At 35.7% G+C, this 23,471-nt stretch overlaps 1 pseudogene; it reads right to left on the bottom strand.

The window, feature by feature from the left end:
• Positions 1-21,798: 21,798 nt before the first annotated feature.
• Positions 21,799-22,481, bottom strand: LOC116867919 (annotated as a pseudogene).
• Positions 22,482-23,471: the final 990 nt, after the last annotated feature.

Genomic DNA, 23,471 nt, shown 5'->3' with positions numbered 1-23,471 from the left:
GTCACCATATTCTCTGAGGTGATAAGACTTGGGTTAGAACATGACTTCCATTGAAAGTATGATGTCTTAAAGTTCTGCCCAGGGTTTTCATGTGCTAACAATAAAATCCTTAAAGAATAGAGATTACATATTGTGGCTATAATTTAGATTTTTTCTTTGGGGAAATTTTATTTTAAGGAATATCCTTGCAATAGTCTTGTTGCATTATAGCAGTCTGATTGGAATTTTAAGAAAACAATCGATTTTTTAGCTGAAGGATTTTGTCAAAATAAAATCTAGAGGATGCAATGAAGAATCACAGCATTTGATTTTGTTCCTTGAAGATATTAAAGGTAAATAAATCTCCATTTCTCCCTTGGTGGACACTTCCCCATGGGGACTCACCTTGTTTATTGATTGCTGAAACTTGAAGGTCTTTTGGTATTTGGTGTTATTTTTATGTGATTCTATTTCTTTATCATTTAATTGTTTCAGCTTAGAATTTGCCTGTGGGCCCTTTGAGTTGTGACAAAACAGCTGGTACATGACAAGTTGCCAGAGTTAACAGCCACCTGTCACACTTCTTTTCCAACTGCGACACCAATGATGAACACAACTCCAATTGTAAATGGACCCATTTCTTTTAGCCTCAGAAAATTGTCTTCATGCCTTTGAGCTGTTAAGAGCTGTTAAGAGGCAAGGAACATATCCACACTAAACTATACCTAATTCGTCATCTTGTTAATGCTTGTCTTGTGTTATCTATTTGCAATTACCAAAAGGTAATATAAATTAGCAATACAGGTCTGAGAAGTGTATGAAGAATAAAACATATTTGTGAGGAAGTGCATGAAAAATAAGACAGATTTTAAGGGTAAAAAGACAGACACCGCATCTAATAATTCCCAGGACAATGAAAGATTATAATAAATTGAGAAAAATATGTGTGCATTATAAAGGAGACAGTGTCTAAGAAGCTCTAGAAGAAGGTGGTAAAATGTGAATTTATATTATCATGCTCATTTTCATATTTATCAAAGATTGCCACACATGACTTCTTAAAAACAAACAAATGTAAAATGTACCTCATTCATCTTTAAATATTTAAGTTCAAAATTTCCAATACTACATTTTGTTTTTCTGGGAATGAAACAACATCTAAAGATATCCTTTTTTCTTTTTTTAAATATGAAGTAAAACTTCTCTAAGAATGCAAATTAGAAATAATGCATTTCATATAAAAATCATACTATTCACACTACATAAGGATAAAAAGATAGATTATATTTGAGCCAGCATGGTAATAAAGCAAAAGTTAGAAATTGAGTGATGCATGGGGCGCCTGGGTAGCTCAGTGGGTTAAGCCTCTGCCTTTGGCTCAGGTCATGATCCCAGGGTCTTGGGATCAAGCCCCATGTCAGGCTCTGCTCAGTGGGGAGCCTGCTTCCCTTCCTCTCTCTGCCTGCCTCTCTGCCTACTTGTGATCTCTGCCTGTCAAATGAATAAATAAAATCTTAAAAAAAAAAAAAAAGAAATTGAGTGATGCAGAAACAGAAAGAGAGGAAAGGATGATAAGTAAGTTACAAGAAAACAAAAGAAAAATTGAATGAGAAAAACAGATGATTAAGCTTATCAGTGATTTTAAAATATTGTAACTATTTGGCTTAAACATCATGTTAAAAATTTAGAACACACAAATTCAATCACAAAGCAAAACCCTCAATTACTATCTATTAAAAATATGGCTAGTCCAAAGTGGCCCCCCAAAAAACAAAGATAAAGTAAATAAGACACAACAGGATCAGAAAGGTAGGAAAAAATAAAAGGACCATGAGAGAAATTAGACAGAGAAAATGTTCAATCCTCAACTGTGTTTGCTATTACTCACAAAAAGCACATAGCCATGACCATTTATTGTCTGGTAATATAAAATCAAATAACAGGTTTATGTGACCTGTCCTAGATCACAGAATGTATAAATTATGGGACAAGAAATCAAACCACATTTCCTGTAGTTAAAACCTAGTGTTCTTGGGGCAGCTGGGTGGCTCAGTCAGTTGGGCATCTGCCTTCGGCTCAGGTCATGATCCCAGACTCCTGGGATCAAGCCCCATGTCAGGCTACCTGCTCAGTGGGAAGCCTGCTTCTCCCTCTCCTCCTCTTCTGCTCGTTCTCTCTCTCTCTCTCAAATTAATAAATAAAAATCTTAAAACCTAATATTCTTTCCATGCTAATCAGGTTTTCAAAATATGGCGAGTGTGACACTGGAAATGATATACATGCCATTCACGTCAATGCACGGATGCACCATCTTAAGGCTTTGTATGTAGTGAATCTGGTGACCTATGATAACTTTCAGATATTAAAAAGACTATCATCACTAGTAGGCTCCAGTGCAAGGTAGGAAAAATTATTCTTTGCGGTCCTTTCAGATTTCTTCCCCTGAGTCCTCCAGTGACCCCTCCAAATGGCCTCCCCTCCTCTCCCTGTCACCAGGCACTCCTTGGCTGTCTCAAGGTGCACCTTTAGCAACATCATTCTCCCCTTCGCCCTCACTCCATGAAGAAACTTTCTAATGTTTTGCTGTCTTCAGCACATGCAGTCCTGGTGAGACTGGTAGAGCTATGTTGGCCGATGGTACTGTACTGCTTTTGGATCTCTGGAGCTTCAAGGCTCCTTACCCACAAGAGAAGGTACAAAGGAAAACCTGAAGAGCTGAGAAGAGAGAAGACAACATCCGTGGTATAGCCCAGAGAGGGACCTCACCCTTCCTAGCTCAGTGTATTAGAAAACAAAAGAAAACAGAAACAAAATGCCCTTCCCTTCATCCACCAAATGTTCCAACAGGTAATGCTTTCAGTGTCTAAAATAGCAACCCCCACCATCCCAACCCCGCTAACTGTTTAAGTTCACATTACTTATTTCCAGTGTTATATATTTACTGTTTTCAATTGTCTTTCTCCTATCAAATACATACTATGTAAGGGCAGGGATTGTGTCTGTTTTGTTCACTATTCCCCCAGCACACTAGCACAGAGTAGAAGCTCAATAATTACTTGGAAAGAAGGAAGAGAGGGAGGGAGGGAGGAAGGAAAAGGAAATGAAACAAAATGAATGAATATGATAATTCTTATTTTTACATGTCTCCTTGGAACAAGAGAAAATGTCATGCTTCCACATAAAACAATCCCTATATTTCTATAGTATTTTATCATGCTTTTTTAAACAATTAAATTTGTTTTACAGTTGAATATCTTTCTGAATACTCACCTAAAAAGAAATCAAAACTAAATTACTTCTTTAGTTCAGGTATAGCTACCCTTACTAAGTAATCAGTTTCTTTTTATGTATTTCATATATAATGTCAAAGAACATTTCCAAAAGTAAATTAACTTGGAACACTATAATCACCTGTTTTTTCTGCCAGATGTTTAAGAAGGGGCTAAGACATCCTTTTTTAATGGATTCTCTTATCCTCATATATTCCAGGTTAGTTGTGTTCATGGCATATAAGTTTATATAAAAACACATTGCCTCCATATAAAGGATCAATGAAGCATGATATTAGGCAGGTAGCCTCCAATTTAGTTTTTTAGCTATCTATAAATTATGGTAAACATGAATTTTTATGTAGGGAGAGTTAAATTGTTGAGATTTATGCATCAGAATGTCTTCCAGATAATACTAAATATATTTAGCTAGTTCTTTTACCAAGAGAAATTCAAATACTTTATGAAATGACCCAGTTCATTGTTTCAATATCTTTATTGAATGCCTGATGTCAGTAAATAACAAATAATTCATTTCTACTGGAGTATGTCTTCATTAATGGATGCTATTTACTTTGCCTATGTAGGCTAAATAATATATCATCTATTATAATCAGATAAAGTCCTCCTAACTCATGCATCTGTCTAAACTGGCTCCTCAAAGTAATTTATAATGAAGAAAATAATATGTTAGAAATCTCTGGGGTAGTAATCATATATAAATTCAGGGGAGTTGGAGGAGAGCCCTGAGCTCCAGATCAGGAACTGAGGCCCCTTAATATATGGACGTCAGCCTGTGAGACTCTGAGCAGAGAACCCAGCTAGGTTGTTCCTTGATTTCTGACCTACAGAAATCCTGAGATCGTAAATGGGTGCCTAAGCCACTAATTGGTTGTAATTAATTATGCAACAACAAATAACTAATGTAGATGACCAATCATATTATTTAAAATACATTGTGTATATAGGTTGAACAATGTGAAATTTCTGGGATTTGACCATTTTTGATACATGAAATAAGGGCCATATCATGGAGTTCAATGAATCCTTATTTAGATTACTTAATTTTTTGTGGTTATAGGACTGAGACTCTCAGCCAGTAGGGGTCATCTGCAGTTGCCCGCCACATGATCTCTCACAGGTAGTTCATGTGGTAGTTTTGTTTCTAACAGGAGAATCTCTGACTTCTTCTATATCCAACCTCAAAATTCTTTTTTAAAGAATTGCCTGACTAGGTCAGGGATACCTAAGGTAATTTCCCTTTTGGTAAACTAAAAGTTAACTAACTAGGGGCCTTAATTAAATCTGCAAAATCTCTTCACTTTTGCCATGTTATGTTGGTTAAAAGCAAGTTACAGATCGACACTCAAGGAAAGGGAATTAAACAAGAGTGTGTATCGTAATTTTAAATTACTCTCATCTCACATATGAATTTGTGAATTTGTTAATAAGATGTGGCTAAGAAAATGGTTTGTAATTTATTATCTAGAAAGTCATAGTCTCTCTATCACTCTGTTTCTTTCTCTGTATCTTTTTTTTTTTTTTTCACTGTCTAGGTACTATTTATCTTATTTTGTAAATTCTGAGCAGCAGATTTTACCTTACACAATTTTATTAATTGTAGATCATTCTCATTCATTATTCATTATTGTAAAGTCTGTATCAATTTTATTGTTGAGATATGTTACTTTTGCCAGTATACTTCTGTTAAATACCTGGGACTACTTTCTTACATTCAGAGATATTTTGTATTACATGATTATGGGGCTTTGTATTTTATCCAAATTGCCTTGGTATTCTGGATTTCTTAATTCATTTATTTATTAAAAAATATTTCTTTCTTTCTTTCTTTCTTTCTTTTTTCTTTTCTTTTTTTTTTTTTTTTTAAGGAATCTCTATGTCCAACATGAAGCTCAAACTCATGACCCTGAGATTAAGGGTCACATACTCCACCAACTGAGCCAGTCAGGTGCCTCATATTTTAAGATCCTACTATGTGTCAAGGGAGGAGATGAATGAAGTATACAGATCCAACAGTGGTGCATACAGACCAGTAGGGAAGACAGATATTTGTCAAATAATTGCATGCAAATAAATAAGCTGTGTCTGTGACAATGGTTATCAGAAAAGAAAAAAGAACATCGTTTCACATGCGAATGAGCTGACCAACTCATGCAAGTCTGCCATGTTTCCCTGAGTTAGGGATGCTTGAAGTAGGTTTGGAAGATGAGAAGGAGGGATGAGGCTAAGCAGAGGGAAAAGAACAGTCTACATGAAGGGCACTGCATGTACTAAAGCTCTATGGTAGAAGGGAGCATGACAAAGATTAGGGCCTGAGAAAACCCCTATTTAGTGGAGTTGAAAGATCAGTATAGAATGAGACTGGCAGAGAAGTTAGGGACTGGATCATGCAAGGCATATTATATTCCACTATCTTTCTGGGAGCATTAGGAGACATTGAAGAATTATAAGCAGGAGAAGTAGTATGACTGGAAATAGTTTTGTGCTGGGCAGTGGACAAGCAGAGGACATTCAGGGTGACTCTACTTAGAACAGTTAGGAGGCAAGTGAGACATAGTAGAACATAGGTATAACTAGCATAGAAACAAAGAGATGGACAAAGGGGTATAGATTCAAGGGGCATTTACTGGGCAGTATTTATACATTTGGTGTTGAGTTGGATGTCTGATAACCAACCATCCCAGTTTGCCTAGAACTAATAGAGTCTGTTGATGCTAGATTAGATGAAGTGCTTTTGGTGCTAAAACCAAGAAAGTCCCTGCCAACCTGGGATGAGATGGTCACCATAAGAAGGAAAGTGAAGGATGATTATAGCAGGCTTCATACCAAGTCTATCCATTTTGGTAGAGGGAATAATCTCCAGGATCTGTCTCCCACTAGGGGAAATAATGGGCAGTTGGGTGATTTCCTGAGTTAAACTGATAAGTATCTTCCAAGACTATAACTTCTCAAGATTTTACTTTTAAACCATTTAGTATTCTCATATATGTGAAAAATCATTCATCCATTTATTCCATCAGTATTTTTCAGTTCATCTACTGAACCCATGGAGACGACATTCTAGTTTGGGTTGAGAGGATGGAGTAGGCATATAGATAAGTAGAGTCAGATTGCAGTAAGAATTATGGGAAACTATTTCCCATGATGAGGATTTCCAAGAGTGATAATGGTTGGAAGGTGCCTCGTAATTTCCATGTGTTCAAGAAGAGCCTAACTAGGAAGAGAACATTTGAGCAAAGATCTGAAACAGTTGAGGAATTATATTAGTCTACTCCATGGGGAAGGGAATTCAGTTAGAAAGAAGAAAACAATGCAAATTCCTGAAGAAAGAATCTACCTGGAAAGTTTGAAGGGCTGTGAGGAAGACCAAAAGTGTGGCCAGAGCAAGAGAGCAGAGAAAGATTCCCAGGACCTAGAAGGAGTGATGGAGGTGATGTGTGTTGAGACTGTATGTAATTCCTGATGAACTGTCTTGGTGGAGGGTAACAGCAGTACAAGTTAATCTAGGTAATTTTCTTTTAAGTAGTGCCATCACTGCTTCTCTAAATTTCTTCTACACCTGTTTCTTGAGGATATGGTGATTTATTTCTGCTTTTGCAGTTTTGTTCCAAAAACATATTTAACTTGTAAGATCATTCTTTTCTCCTCCCTCCCTCCCCTACCTCTTACTTCTCTCTCCTTCTGGGGTGGGTGAGTGTGTGTGTGTGTGTGTGTGTGTATGTGTATGTGTTTAAGATGACAGGAAGGGGACAAATATTTGCTGAGGACTTCTACATGCAAAACACTATACTAGGTATTTTTCACAAATTAGAATAGTTATTAGATCATCACAATGTTAGAGATTCATAACCTGAGAGAAAGACACATGAGCAGCATACAGATGTAAAGCAGAGTTGCAAATTCAGATCTGTTTCACTTTGAAATCCATGATGCTAAAATGCTTGAAGGAGGAATAACTGAATAAGGAAAGCTAACTTTATACATATAACTATATATTTACATTAGTACATATTTATGCCATATATAGACGTAACTATACATGCATTCATACAATGTCTGTAATGTAAGGTATAAACTAAAGACATTGTGAGATTAAAATGAGATTTGGTAGAAAAGTCTGGTGACTCTAGAACAATTAATAAGACAAATAATAAAGTTGATTACATAAAAAATAAACAAAAACTAGAAAGGATTCTTTTTTACATCAGCAGTTTGAAGTAAAGGAAGCTCCATAGATGAGAGAGACTCCGAGAATGGGAGTGGAGGATTTCTTAACTAGATTACCTCTGAAAGACAGAGTGTAGTTTCAGGAATCAGAGTAGTGGAGGGGCTTAAGGTGGGTGTGAAGGGAGGGCTGTGGGAAGGAAAGGGGAAAGAAAGAACAGAGATGTTAAATGCCACAAAACAAGTCACTGAAACGGACTACACACAGCTTCTAGAGGGTCTTGACCACAGAGTGAAAGCACGGAAGTCCGCTTGATCTGTGTTTGCTGGAATACTCTGCACATGATGACCTTTCCAAGTGAATGTCAGGTGCCAGTGGCATTTCTTCCAGCTGAGCACCGCATCTGGATTTGATCATTAACGTGCCCTTCTTTATCTGTCACCATTCTCAGGCAATGAGTCCTACCTGGTCTTTGTTACTTGTGAGGCTTTCGCTGGGATTCTAAAATACCAAAGGGGAAATGTTCCTCAGCTCTACATGTAGCATATCAGGACGTAGGGAACTTATTTATCATCTGTCTAGTCACGAAGAATCTGACAAGAAGCTTTTCAGAAAAACCAAAATGGAGAGCGCACAATATTGTGGTGGCAGGGAATGCATTCCCAGAGTGTAGTTTCCTGGTTTGTTTAAAGAAAATGAAACTGTCAGCCTCCAGTGAGCCTAAGATTGTGGTGATGATTGTGGCTTTGGAGAACAATGATCAGGGTGCCACGATTAACACAATGCAGGAACCAGCAAGCCTGAGAAGAAAGCACTACCTTTCTAGGAAGAAAAGAGGGGAAAAAAAAAAAAAAAAGGATCCTGGCAAGGAAGGTTGTTAACACTGGATACCAGATTTTAAATGATTATAATCTGTTCCAGTGGAGGTCTTTATAAACAAAAATGAAACAGAGCTTAATATACCCAGAAGACTAGAGGTGTGGCTCTGCATAAGTTAAACTATAAATTAGTTGACTATTATGGGTTTTTCCCATGGTCAATTTATATTTAATTATTGATAATGTAAAAACACAAATTAATGAGACACTTTGGCTCATTGTATTGATCTTGCTTATGGCTCTCAGTTGCTTACAATTTACCCTTACATTTCCTTAGCATGGACTCACATCCTAACCCATTTTTCCCAAGACCTGGCTATCCCTGTTCACTCTACACTAACATTCCTAGTTACCTACCATTAGTTCCTCATATTTATATACTCATATGTGAATCTTGGTGGCATTAGCTATTCACTTACACCTTCACAGTATTTTTTAAAAGATAGATTTATTTGTTTATTTAATGAGAAGGGGGAGAGAGAGAATGGGCAGGGGAAGGGGCAGTTGGAGAGGGAGAAAAGCAGATTCCCTGCTGAGTGGAGTGCTCGATGTGCAGCTGGATCCCAGAACCCTGAGATCATGACTCAAGCCAAAACTGAGAATCCAATGCTTAACCAACTGCCACCTACTACTTCACAATATTGTTTCATCTTCTATCCTCTCCTCTTTATACTTCAGATCCCAAATGCCAAATTACTTCCTTAGAGTAATTCCTAATTCCTAATTCCTAATTCCCCACTGTTTGTAGGTTTGTATAATCCTTCTTGACATCATTTATTTTCATTTCCTATTGTAGGTATCCATATACCACTCTTGACAGTGAATTGTACAAAAGCAAAGATTATATTTTACTCATCTTAAATCACTATATAATAACCACAATGCATATACAAAAGCATGTAAATAATGAGTATTTTAAAATTAGTAACTAATTATATATGTGTATTTAATACACTTCCTGTAGAATGCTTTCAAACCTACCCTGCATGGCCCACATCAATTGGCTAGTGAGTCATGGATTCCACTGTGTGTCTCATGACTCTAGTTTTTCTAATTTCTTTGTCTAAGCCAAGACTCCCATAATTTTTACCTACATTTTTGGAAGAGCCTTCTAACTAGTTTCCATGTCTTCAGAGCATTGCCTTTCCAACACATCCCTTGCAAAGTAACCACAAGTGTTTTTAATGATCTAGACATATCACATTCTTTCTCAATGACAACAAACAAGAGCAGCAACAGACAATTTTGATGTGCCCTAAGCAGTTATTCAATCAAGAATGAAGATGGTGAGAAGCTGGGGACACAATGAACTGAAAGTGAAAACCAGCCCTGCTGATAATCAGCAAGAATAAGGATAGGCCTCCCAAAGATCTGACTGCAACATTCTCATGAGAGCACAAACAATGCTCCAACTAAGACCAGACCATGCCAGTACTATAAACATGACCATACGTTCCCCTCCTCTGACCAGTGGTAGGGATCACTGCTTCTCTTTCATTAAAACTCTAACCCAGGTTCCATCTTCCCACCTCAGGGATCCTAAGTCACAAACTAGCCCCTGGTACTTACAGCATCCTGTTCAGAACAGACTATGGCTACCCTAACTCCTCCCTAAATTCACGAGACATAAGTCCAAGTGCCATAAAAAGTCTATCCTTAACCCCTTTCATGGTGACCCCCAAATTTGCTCTGAACATGCTCCCTGCTGTTGCAACACAATAAATCTGACCTTCTTGGGCTCCAGGAATGCTCCTAGGGGACTTTGTTCATTGAACCATGATACAACACACTTTGCAATTATGGGTTATAGTCCCCCACCCCCATCCCAGTAACTTCTCTTTTCCACAATGAAGATCAGTGTCAATAATGAGAGGCAAATAACACTGATGAGAGAATGTTACTCATGGGTTTTGTTTGGAGGAAAAAAGGTGGTAGATCAGTAGATCTACAGAAATAGTAAGCAAGCTGTTAAAAGACACTGCTTCTTCTACATAAAAGTCACCTTTCTATCCTCTGATCATAGTTCTTAATAGATCCTCACACCAAAGGCATGCCCTCCTCCAAACACATCATCTACTATGTTGTTATGTGCTACTGCTATGTCCATTTTCTAATTTACCAATTCCATTAGCCATTCTCTACATGATAAATCTCTATGAGCGTAAAGTCTAGCCCAACTCTCATTTTTTCTGGGAAATTGTCTCCAGGTCCAACATTCAGAATTAATCACCTTCTCTTCCAAACTCCCATAATTCTTGAACTTGTATTAAACGTATTTGCTTACATATTTATCTCTCTCTGTATCATGAGCCCTTTGGGTTTTATGAGTCCACATTTTTTTATTCGTCATGCCCTACACAGTTTCTTGAAAACAGGGCAGCTCAATATGCATATAATTGATTAGTTTTAGAAGTACTGACCCATGTAAACAAATTCTCAAGGAACTTGTAAATAATCCAGGATCCCAAGTTAACATTTCAACATAACAGTCACATCTGGTTTAAAAACCAGAGGTGGTAACTTCTCAAGCCATTTTTAAAGGGCAAGTCTCCTGAGGAGGCCAAATTATAGATCCAAATATTACCACTGAGCACCAAATTACAAAGAAGATGGAATTTTCTAGAACAGTTCCAAGAAGTTGTGTGGTATTCTAATGCATAGTCTTCTCCCATTTAGGAATATTGCTATAGAAATAACTGCTATAGTCAGCAAAACCCAGAGTATCAGCTTTCCTAAGAAAATTAGTTATAATGTTCTTATTCTTTGGTCCCCCACCACTCTTGAAGTTTGACTACATTAGATTGAACTACCCAAATTTTCCCTTTTTTCCATCAAAATTGTCAAATACTATCAATGCTACATGGTCCAAAAACAATTCGTACCTCCTAACTCCAAACTGGGCTGTGATGGGTGAATGGATTAGGTTGTACCTTCCTTTAGTTTCATTTTACTTTATATCACAGGCTGTCATCATAAAGATTGGACTTGGTTGTCCCCCATCTCCTTAACAACAGATATACACATCACTGTTTAAGGAGAATTCTTCCTGCAGATGGTGAATCCTAACCATTTGCTATTTATTTTTACTGGTTTCAAACTGAGAGCAATGTTTTCTTGACCTTGGCCTTCACCACATTAAGACTAAAACCATCAGACTGACTACTAGAGACTTATCATACAGCTTCTGATCTATGAATACATTGTTAAAGCTTAGAAATTGGATCTAACTATGGTGCACAATGCACTTTGTTGCAGTGAATCCATCTTCAATTACTGACAGCATAAAATAGTCTTCTAAAATATCACATCAGGGTTGTTCTGATTAACAATCATTTCACAAATATGGTGATCTCACAGCATGTATACTGAGAACAGAGTTGAAGATAGCTTTCATCGTACTTACTTATCTAACATGGTTGAAAATGCCAATATTTTAAAAATCTTTTTTTCTAATATATATTTAACAATAATCTGTAAAATTTTACTATTGTTGATTTTATCTTCAAATTTTAACACTTGGGAAATACTACTACCTTGGAAGTTGATTACCATCTAAAGAAACTGGTTACATTTTGATATCCTAAAATTTATAGATTTTTTTCTATTTCTCTTTATATTCCTCCTAGAAATTTTTGGCTCAGACATTTCAATTTACTTTTCCATTAGTTATAAATACAAGTTGAAGGTGACAACGTGGTTTGCATAAGCAAATGAGTTGGCTGAAAGGACAGGGAGCTCTAAGTCGCATGTTGATGGAAAAAATATGAATATACAATTCAAAGATAAAAAGTTCAATTCTTAATTATTGTACTGCCTACAAGAAAGCCTCATTTATTTAAGGTTTTTGGAAGAGAATTTTTTAAATACAATTTTTAAGCATTGTTTTAGATTTCTGTAAAACTTGCAAAGAGAATATAAAGTTTCCACATATTTACATCCAGTTTTCCCTCTTATTAACACATTACATTAGTGTTAGATGTTGGTCACAAATTATGAACCAATACTGATGCATTTTTACTCACTAAAGTCTACTCTTTATTCATATTTCCTTAGTATTTTACTTTATATCCTCTTCTGTTATATAATGTTCATCATGTTTGCTCATCATATGCTTTCCTTGTTTTTTAAATTTGACTTATTTTATTTTTAATATTTTTAACTTTAGGTATAGTTGATATACAATGTAACATTAATTTCAGGGACACAAATAGTGATTCAACTTCTCTATATGTCATGCTATGCTCCCCACAGGTGTAGCTACCATCGGTCCTCACACAATTCTAGGATTTTCCTTATTTTTTATGGCCTCGACAGTTTTGAGAAATACTGATTGGATATTTTGCAGAATGTCCCTCAATTAAGATTAGTCTGTTGTGTTCTCATGATTAGGCTGCAGTATTTGGGGGAATAAGACCACAAAGATAAAATGTCATCCGCATTATGAAATATCAAGGGTATGTAATATCGACTTGACTTACCCTTGTTGAGTTTATCTTGATCTCCTGACTGATGTATAGTTTATCAGATCTCTCTGTAGTAAAGTTACTCTTTTATTCCTTTCTATATTGTACTCTTTAGAAAAATAGTCACTATGTGAGGCCTACACTTAAGCTGTAGGGAGTAAGTGAGGGGGTCTCCTTGAGGGCAGAGTATCCACATAAATTATTCAGAATTCTTCTGCATAAGAGATTTATTTTCTCCCTTTATTTATTTTTCCAAATAATTAAATAATTGGTCTAAACTCACGGCTATTTATTTTTACATTGGCTATAATCCAACACTACATTATTTATTTTGTTTCTAAAATTGTTCTAGTTTTGGCCATTGGAAACTCTTTCCTTTAGCTCCTACATCCCTTTCACATATCGCCATTCAATTATTTTTTAAGCACCTCATTTTTGGGCACTGCAATATGAACAGGCTCACCCTGTAGATTCTCTGACTTAGCCCTAGAACCAGCTATTTCTCCAAATTCCCAGTTTGTTTTGTTGAGAATGGCATTAGAAACAACGATGCGGGCACCAGGTATGTTCATTGCTCCTGAGTTATAATTGCTATTAGGCCCTTTCAGCTGGAAGAGCAAGGGAATATATGTCTTCATACTACTTCATGTAATTTGCAAATCTATAAATATTTCTATATGTATATATCTTTATTTATATTAAGGTAAACTTTTTTTTTAAATTTCATTCCTTATTTGACAGACAGAGATCACAATTAGGCAGAGAGGCAGGCAGAGAGAGAGGAGGAAGCAGGCTCCCTGCTGAACGGAGAGCCCGATGTGAGGCTCGATCCCAGGACCCTGAGATCATGACCTGAGCCAAAGGCAGAGGCTTTAACCCACTGAACCACCCAGGCTCCCCTAAGCTAAACATATTAATGCTTTCTATCTCCAACTCTAACTCATTAACACATGGCTCATTCTAGCTTCCTCCCCCACGTCATCTGTAACTTCTACTCTAGTATGAGAAAATTGATTCCCACCATTCGACTTCCATTAAGTTAATTGTTCATTTCCAGTATATATATATATACACATATATATACACATACACACACACACACAATGTTTTCAAAAATGTTAACTGATAACCCCATGGGAAACACCTTTACGAAATTAAGTTCAGTGCTATATATATGTTTTCTTCAGTCTTTGTTTTAGTCTCCATTCATCTCCAAAATCACTTAGTATCTTTCCCCCTAACCTCTTCAGGGAAGTTATTTGATGCTTTTGTAATATAATTCCATATTTTTGTCACGTGACTTTCATTCTGGAATCTCCGGCTAAGTGGCATTTTAAATATGCATATATTAAAGTTCATTATTTTTGCTGTGAAGTTCTATAAGTTCTGACAAATGCCTAGGGTTGTGTGTCCTGTGGTATGTTACAATACAAAATAGCATTGCTAACTTAGAAAATTTCTTATGTCTCATCTCTTCAGCTCTCCTTCCTCCCCAAAGCCCTGGCAACCACCGATATGTTTATTGTTTCTATAGTTTTATTTCTCCCAGAATGTTACATAAATGAAATCATACAGTATACACAAGGTATTACATACTGTATATCCTATATTATATAAAGTATGTATTATAAGGCTTTCTGATTTCTTTAGTTTAGCAATATGCTTTCAGGTTTCATCTGTGTTTTTGAATGGCTTGGTAGCTTATTTCTTTTTATTACTAAAATGTATTCTAATACATCAATAAAATGTATTCTATCCTAGGTTGTCTACCCATTTAGTCACTGAAAACCATTTCGATTTTGTTTTGTTTTGTATTCTGAAAACCATGTTGAATAAAACTACTGTAAACAGTTATCTATAAGATTTTGGTATGAGCATAAATTTTCAGACCAATTAGGTAGAAACATAAGAGCACAACTTCTGATTTATAACCATGTTTCATCATGTAAGAAACTGTCAAACTGTTTTCCAAAGTGGTTGTCCTATTTTGCATTTTACCAGAAATGAGAGTTCCACCAGGAATGAAAATTCTCCTTGTTCTAGATCTTTGCCAGCAACTATTATTGCCAAGTGTGAGATTTAAGCCATTCCAATAAGCGTATTATGGTATCTCATTGTTCTTTCAAGTGTATTTCCCTAATGACAAATGATATTGAGCATTATTTTCAAATGCTTGGCATCTGCATATCATCTTTGGTGAAGTGTCTGTTCAGATATTTTGCCCATTTATTTATGTATAAATAATTTATTGAACTGGATTGCATGTTTTCTTCCTGTTGGGTTTAAGAGGTTGTTCTATATTTCAGTTACTGTTCTAAGTGTATATTTTGCTAATATTTTCTCCTAGGCTGTGACTTATCTTCTTATTCTAACAGTGTCTTAGAGGATATGAATTTTTAAATCCAATAAAGTCTAAATTAGCAATTCCTTATTTAATGAATAGTGATTTTTTATTCTAACAACTCACTACCACATCCAAATTCATCTAGATTTCAAGTTTTTTCTAAAATATTTAATTTTACATATTTTACATTTACATCTGTAATCCATTTTCAGTTAATTTTTGTAGAATGTGCCAAAGCTGTGTCTAAGTTCTTTTTCTTTTTCTTCTTGTTCTTTTTTCTTTTCTTTTCCTTTTTATTTTTTCTTTTTCTTTCTTTTTTTTTTTTTTTTGCTTGTGGTTTCTTGTTGTTTCCAGCACCATTTGAAAATGACTATCTTTTCTCCCCTGAATTGCCTTTGCTACCTGTGTAAAAAATCATTTGAATATATTTGTTTGGGTCTGTTTGATAGATTCCATTAATTTAAGTGTGTATTATTTCAACAGTACCACTCTATCTCGATTACTGTAGTGTTATAGTATGTCTTGACATTGGTTACTGTGAGTCCTCCAACTGTCGTCTTCTTTTCCAGCATTGTGCTTGCTATTCTGGGTTCTTTGCCTTTCCATATAAATTTCAGATTCAGTTTGTTTATATATAGAAAATATCTTGTAGGGATTTTTTTGAGATTTCACCTATTCTATGGACCAAAGTGGAAGAATTTTATCAATATTAACTCCTCCAATCCATGAATATGGAATATTTCTCCATTTACAGACATCATCTATGATAGCTTTATCAGTTTTGTAGTTTTATGCAAATGTAGCATATATAAATTTTGATATATTTATACCTAAGTATTTCAATTTTGACATTATTCTAAATGTTTTTTATTTCAAATTTCATTTGTTCAACACCTGTGTACAGGAAAACAATGGAATTTTGTATAATGTCCTTTATCCTGCAACTTTGTTATACTCACTGATTAATTCAAAGAGTACTTACATGAATTCATTGGAGTTTTCTACATACACATTTGTTTTCTTTGGCGAATAAAAGCAGTTTTATTTCTTCCCTTCAAATCTGTTTGTTTTCCTTTCAAATCAGTATAGATTTTTAGCCCATGGCTTCTGGTATGATATTGACTAGAATATTTCCTCAACTTGATGAATACTTCTCAAAAAATAGCTACAGGTCATACCATACTTAATTTCCAATTACTGAATGTTCTCCCCATGAAATCAGGAACCAGACAAGTATATCTGCTCTCACCACTTCTATTCACTATTGTACCAGTTCTGGCCAACAAATTAAAAGGCCAAAACAACAACAACAGAGCATGCAAAGCATGCAGTTAGGAAATTTATTGATTAATTATTAATTCTCTCTGTATATACAGATGATTTGATAGTTTATGTAGAACATCCTAAAGAATCTATAAATAATTCCAGGACTCAATGAGTTCAGAAAGTTCACAAGAAACAATATAAACAACAACAACAACAAATCAGCTACATTTCTATATCACAGCAACAAATATATAGAAACCCAAATTTAAAAAATACTACCATTTACAATAGTTCAAAAACGGAAATGCCCAGGTGTAAATCTAATAAAACATGTACAGGATTCTTATGCAGCAAGACAAAAACATACTGATGTAAAAAATCAATATAAAATCCAAATAAATGAGGGACATTTGATTTCCACAGCTTGGAAGGCTGACGATAGCCAATTCTCTCCAAATTGATACGCATGTTTGATGCAGTGCCTATCAAATCTCCATAAGGGTTTTTGTAAATATAAATGAGATTATTTTAAAATTGTATGGAAAGGCAATAACATGGAGGACAAGGGGAGATGGAGAGGAGAAGGGAGTTGAGGGAAATTCGAAGGGGAGGTGAACCATGAGAGACTATGGACTCTGAAAAACAATCTGAGGGTTTTGAAGGGGTGGGGGGGGTGGGAGGTTGGGGGAACCAGGCGGTGGGTATTAGGGAGGGCATGGATCGCATGGAGTACTGGGTGTGGTGCAAAAAACAATGAATACGGTTATGTTGAAAAGAAATAAAAAATTAAAAAAAATTGTATGGAAAGGCAAAATAACTAGAACAATTAAAATAATTCTGAAAAAGAAGAATAAAGTGGGAGGAATTATTCTAACTGAATTCAAGACTTACTGTATAGCTATAATTTCCAAACTATGTGCCATTTTTGAAGGGATGGACATATAGAATAATACAACAGAAGAGAGAATCCAGAAACAGATTCATACAAAAGTGCCCAATAAATTTTTCATGGTGGAACAAAGACAATTCATCAGAAAAGATGGATAGCCTTTCTAAGAAGTAGTGCTGGAAAAACTGAGCTTCTATAAATAAGCAAACAAAAAAGTGGACCTCACACCTATACAATGCCTAAATTCATATCTTATATAAAATTAATTTAAAATGTATTAACTTAAATGTAAAATATAAAATTATAAAACTTTAAGAACTTAAATAGGGAATTTTCAGGCCTTAAGGCATGATACAATGTTCTTAGACCTGTCACCAAAAGCTAAATCTGTAAAAGAAAAAAAAATCAATTAATTAGCTTATCATAACTGTGAAAAAGTCCTGTTATGTGAATTAATAGACAAACTGGGAAGAAAATATTTGTCAACCACATAGATGGGAAAGGACTCATATCTAAAATATGTAAGGATCTCCCCAAATCCAACAATTAGAAAGAAAACAAAAACCACCCAATTAGAAAATAGATAATTAACAAAATGACAAATAATTATATGAAAATATGTTCAACATCATTAATCATTAGGGAAAAGAGATATTATCACACAACTATTAAAAATATATAGATTCTGGTGGCAATGAACAATTTTCACCAAATACTGAGGACAATACAGGAAAACTGAATCTATATTCATTCATTGCCAGTAAGAATGAAAATAAAATAAACTCAGTCATTGGACTTCTGGACTTTTATCCAAAACCCAAAAACTTATGCCCACACAAAACTCTGTATTCTCACTTTCAAAATGACCTTTCTTTATTAATAGCTAAAACCAGAAACATCCAAAACATCCCCCAGTAGGCAAATGGTTAAACTATGGTACATCTGTATCCATGGATTATTACTTAGCAATAAAAAATAAATGAAATATTGATACACACAACAACTTGGATGACTCTTATGGACATTATGCTCAGTGAAAAAGACTAGTCTCAAAGGGTCACATGATTTATGATTTAATTTCCATAATATTCTCTATATTATAAAAGTTATGCAGATGCAAAGCAGATTACTGTTTGCTGGGGGTTAGGAACAAAGAGAGGTGGAGGGATGTGTGGAATTATTAAGGGTAACATAAAGAAAGTCTTTGTGGTGATGCAATAATCCCATATGTTGACTGGGATGATTGCAGTAAATATATACATTTGATAAAATGATACAGAACTATACATACATATTATATCAATGTCAATACCCTGCTTTTGATCTTGTATTACAATTATTTAAGATGCAATATTTAATTTTTATTACATTAATAAAATTTATAATTAATTAAAATTAAAAATTAAAAATTAATTAAAATAAAAAATTTTGAAATTTTTAAAATGAAAAATTTAATTAAAATTAAAATTTAAAATTAAAATTAAATAAAATTTATAATTATAATAAAATTATAATTAAATATAAACATATTTATTTTTTTTAAGATTTTATTTATTTGAGAAAGAGAGAGAGCAAGAGTAGGGGGAATGGTTAGAGAGAGAGGGAGAAGCAGACTTCCCACTGAGCAGGGAGCCTGAAGCAGGACTTGAACCCAGGACCCTGGGATCATGCCCTGAGCCAAAGGCGGATGTTCAACTGACTGAACCACCCAGATTCCCCTGGAGCATATTTTATTTTGTAGAAACTGGTATTTGTTCAGTAAATACAGATGAATGAATAAGTTAGACATCAGAGGACTCCTGGGTGGCTCAGTCAGTTAAGTCTCTGCCTTTGGCTCAGGTCATGATCTCAGCGTCCTGGGACCGAGCCCTACTCGGTGGGGAGTCTGCTTCTCCCTTTCCCTCTGTCCCTATTCCCCTACTCATGCTTTCTCTCTCTCTCAAATATGTAAAATAAATCTAAAAAAAAAAAAAAGATAAGATTTCAGTCTTCCATTGTCTCACATGTTGTATAGGTGACTGATGTATAAAGTATCACAGTGAAAGCATGTTGGAGGAGACTCTATAATAGAAAGAGGTATAAGTTATGGAGAAAGGAAAAAAAAAATCATATCCTTCATGAGCTCAGATGTGGGACCTGATGCATGCTGAAGGGTAGGTAGGTATCTGCCCCGTGGCCAAAGGAGAATATTCTAGGGGCACACCTAAGTAACAGCCAGTACCCAGACAAAAAAGTGTGAAAGATGATAAGTGGTTACAGTATCGGGTTCCTAATTTGCATGATGCATAGTTGTGCAAATACAAGCTCTGAACTATAGTTCCAGGTTACACTTCTTATGGGCATTTTAACCTCAACATGTCCATATTGTTAGAACTAAAAGTGGCTGAGTATGGCTCAGGGTCAGGACATTGAAAAGGAATCTCCAAATGAGGTTTCAGAGATGGACATAAAAAGCAAGAACTTCATTTGTAAGAGATGGGAATTATGATGATTTTAGTACAAATTATCACGATCATATTTACCTCGGAAGTTCTGTTCTGAGAGCAGAATGGAAAACCATTAGGAGAAGTATGAAGTCTAAGACCAAGAAAACCACTTTGCAATCTATTTCAATACTCTTGTCTAGAAATGGTAATTGCTGGAACCAATGGATTATTAGGGAAGGAAGGGGATACATGGGGAATGGATAAAGAACACAACAGGATAGAGATTGAGGGGAGAGAAGCAGAAGATTCAGAACTATTTAGATGTAGCAGGAGGATGTGGGAACAGAAGAGTCTAGGCAGCTGCGAGGGTGTTAAGTAAAAATGGTAGAAATGATGTTATCATTGACAAAGGAAAGGGAAGAAAACTTGGAGAGCAGGCAGTGATTGTGGGAAAAGCCTAGTGCAAACTCAGTTTGAGCACACTGGGTATGAAGTACACATATGTGAGTTTAGGACTGGAAATACAGAAATGAAAACATCACCTCTATGTAACAAAAGAAAGATTAGCAGATGCCAACACCACTTTTTCCAGTAACTGTTGGTATTTAGGATCCTGGGTTAGGTTAAGTTGTAACAGAGTCCACTCTGGCTCTAACCAAGTTAGCGGTTTTGTTTTGTTTTGTTTTTATTTTGCCCAGCTGGGCCACATGGAAGGTAGGCTCTAGAAATAGCTTTTTGTAATTACTTAGAAGAAAATGGAGGAGAAAGAAAAAGAAAAATAGAAGGACAGGAAAAGGGAGGAGGAGGAGGAGAAAGATGAGGTGGAAGAGAAAGAGGGAAGTAGCAACGGCAGCTTACATATAAAGAAATCAAATTCCTTCTCCATCCCAACATTTTTAGGTGCCTTCCCACATCCTCAGGGAAAAAGAGCTTTGTCCTTTATTAGTCTCTTTGAGATATCTTCATATCATAACTAGATTTTGACATCTAGGTGCAGGAGTCCCAACCCTACATCTTTTCTCAATAGAGAAGCTGATAATGATCACGGATCAGAATGATAGGGATGACGGCATGTGCAAAGCAAAAATAGCACATATTGTCACTGGCTAGCTCTATGGAGATGACATGGGAACGTGGGATAGGACCTGTAGTGTAGTGTTGTTAAATTATGGATTAGCACCAATCTCATTCTTGAACTGATGTCAAGTCCTGAACAGGTTCCATTTCTAGTTACAGGCTCCCTTAAAAGGCACTCTTTAATTCTTTATTAAGTGAGCAAACTCATGTACTTGATTTGACTTCAACATGTAGATGATGTCTGGTGATCTCTAGGTGAGATCCAGTCTATGTATCAGAATGAAGTATATAGATGTGCTGAAACATGGCTTAAATGTGTTAGTGGCACAACTGATGATGGCAAAGAGTTAATGGTAATGATCTATCCCAAAAAGTGAAACCTTAAAGGTTATATCATCGGTGACAACATTAGGGCTTGCTTCACAAACATGTCATCAGCACCCTCAAGAGAACATGGTAATATGCTAGGACTTCTCGGTGCCATATGGCAGGCAATATACATGTTCTACGGCAGAAACATTGTCCAAAGTCATGTAGAAGTTGTAAGAACAATAAACAACAAACATGGCCATTTTGTAGGGATGAATACAAAAATCTATATTGATTATAAAATTAGAATACAAGGCCCAGAGGTTTTATATTAACAAAAATCTCCTTAGAGTCTGTCCCCAAGACCTCATAAAAATGTGTTTTTCTTGCTTTCCTTAGGTCAGAATATTTATATTCTGAACAAGATTGAATAAGATTGTCCTGTGAAGTTTCAGGCTCTAGAAGCTCAATGAAATTTAGAATGAATTTTGCTACCAGAAAAAGTTCGGTTCATTAGATAGATGACAGACAGAGAGCACATGATGGCCAGTAAATCATTGGCTCCATGTGTTTCTTCTCATTGGCTACTGGGTCATTGGGGCTGATAAAATAATCACTTTGAACAACAGCCAGATTTTATACTTACTGGATATACTTTTAAAAAATCATGCTGTATTATCTTTAATTAAATACAAAGACCTTTCCAATCATTTCACTCACTCTTATCTCTCTCTCCAATAATGGTGAGGTGGATAGATTTTCCTTGGGGAAAAGAAATCCATGATTTGTTGCATTCATTCACCAATAATGAAAATGTTGGAGAGCATTGGTGTCTTTCACATGAAACACATCCAGAGAATAGAATGTCTGTCTATTGGAGATCATACAAGTTCTTCCTAGGTTAGCACCTCTAGTCACCATACCCAGGTTCCCAATGTCAAACTTGATGAAACTGGTCATTTTGCCAGTCTCAAAATCAATATGAATAGTCAATCAATCACCAGATGAGGGACTCCTTTTGTACCTTTCACAAGTTGTACTTAGCCTTCTCAAATATAATATGATGCACAACAAAGTAACACTTGGCATCACAGTTCAGTGGAATTTTTCTATAGTCTTGTCAATCCTGATGGCATCCATAAAACCATCATGGTGGGTTATATCAGTTCAAAACTTGCAATCAGTCTTAGTAAACTGTTGCACATAGATCTTCTTTACTTCATCTGTCAGGGCATGCTCAAGTCTGTTCTCTAGAAGAATGATGAAGGGGAGACATTCTTTCAACTTAAGGGGACTAGCAGATGGATAAGGAGCAAACACACTGGTTATTTTATCCATCATCTAGTGCTTTGGAGCTGCTACACACTTCAGATGTTTCTTGGGCCCACAAACCATGGCTGTGCTAGGCATGGAAAAAGCCACGTGTGATTGTTTTTTGGGAAAAGGACAATTTTAGCTCTCTTACACTTTATTCCCAGGATGACCAGTTTGACTTAAAATTCTTAACATCTTACTCTCCAATTGTCATTCAGGCTAAAGGTACTATTAAAAAAATACCCTGGTGATACATATGATATTTATTGCTACTGTTTTAAATTGAACAAAACAGAAATGCTAGTGAAATTATTTAAAAGAGAAACTTGTTGAAAATATGGTCCACAGAGTCTAAAGAATAGCTAAAAAGCAATTTGGCCTCAGAGAGGACAATATCTTGGATCTTGCCCAAGATCTAGGTAGTACAGATTAATGGACAATCTCTTAAGGGGCCCAATTTTTAGAAGAATCCATTTTATCTATTTTTTTTTCCTTCAACCCTGAGTTGCTTAGGTAATAATTTCAGATGCCCAGGAAAGAGTATGGTGACCTGGTTTATTCACAGCCTGTTGGCTCTTTGGCACATTTACCAGTGGTCCTTTGAACCTGCATGCAATGGCAGGAAGGCAGTATGTGGGGCTCTGGACAGACGCTGCACTTTTTTTTTTTTAAGATTTTATTTATGTATTTGACAGACAGAGATCACAAGTAGGCAGAGAGGCAGGCAGAGACAGAGCAGGAAGCAGGCTCCCTGCTGAGCAGAGAGCCCAATGAGGGGCTCGATCCCAGGACCCTGGGATAATATGACCTGAGCCGAAGGCAGAGGCTTTAACCCACTGATCAACCAAGGTACCCCGCATGCTGCACTTCTTTTAACTACACGAAGTTGCCATTTCATTGATTTCTTATTGTCAGTCAGCTTAAACTTGCCAAATAAAGCCATTATTCAATCAAGATTGTTTTGACTAGTTTTATCACACACTTAATGTTTTACATATCTGGCTACTGAAAACCTACAGGGATTTAAATCACTGCCAAATAAAATTCAAGTTTACTTGGAAAATTTTTAAT

This window comes from Lontra canadensis, unplaced genomic scaffold (genome assembly GCF_010015895.1).
Source record: "Lontra canadensis isolate GAN:19392208 unplaced genomic scaffold, GSC_riverotter_1.0 scaffold13, whole genome shotgun sequence".
In the NCBI taxonomy this organism is placed as follows: Eukaryota; Metazoa; Chordata; class Mammalia; order Carnivora; family Mustelidae; genus Lontra; species Lontra canadensis.
Note: the sequence above shows the minus strand (reverse complement) of the source record. Positions and strands in the feature narration are given on the sequence as shown.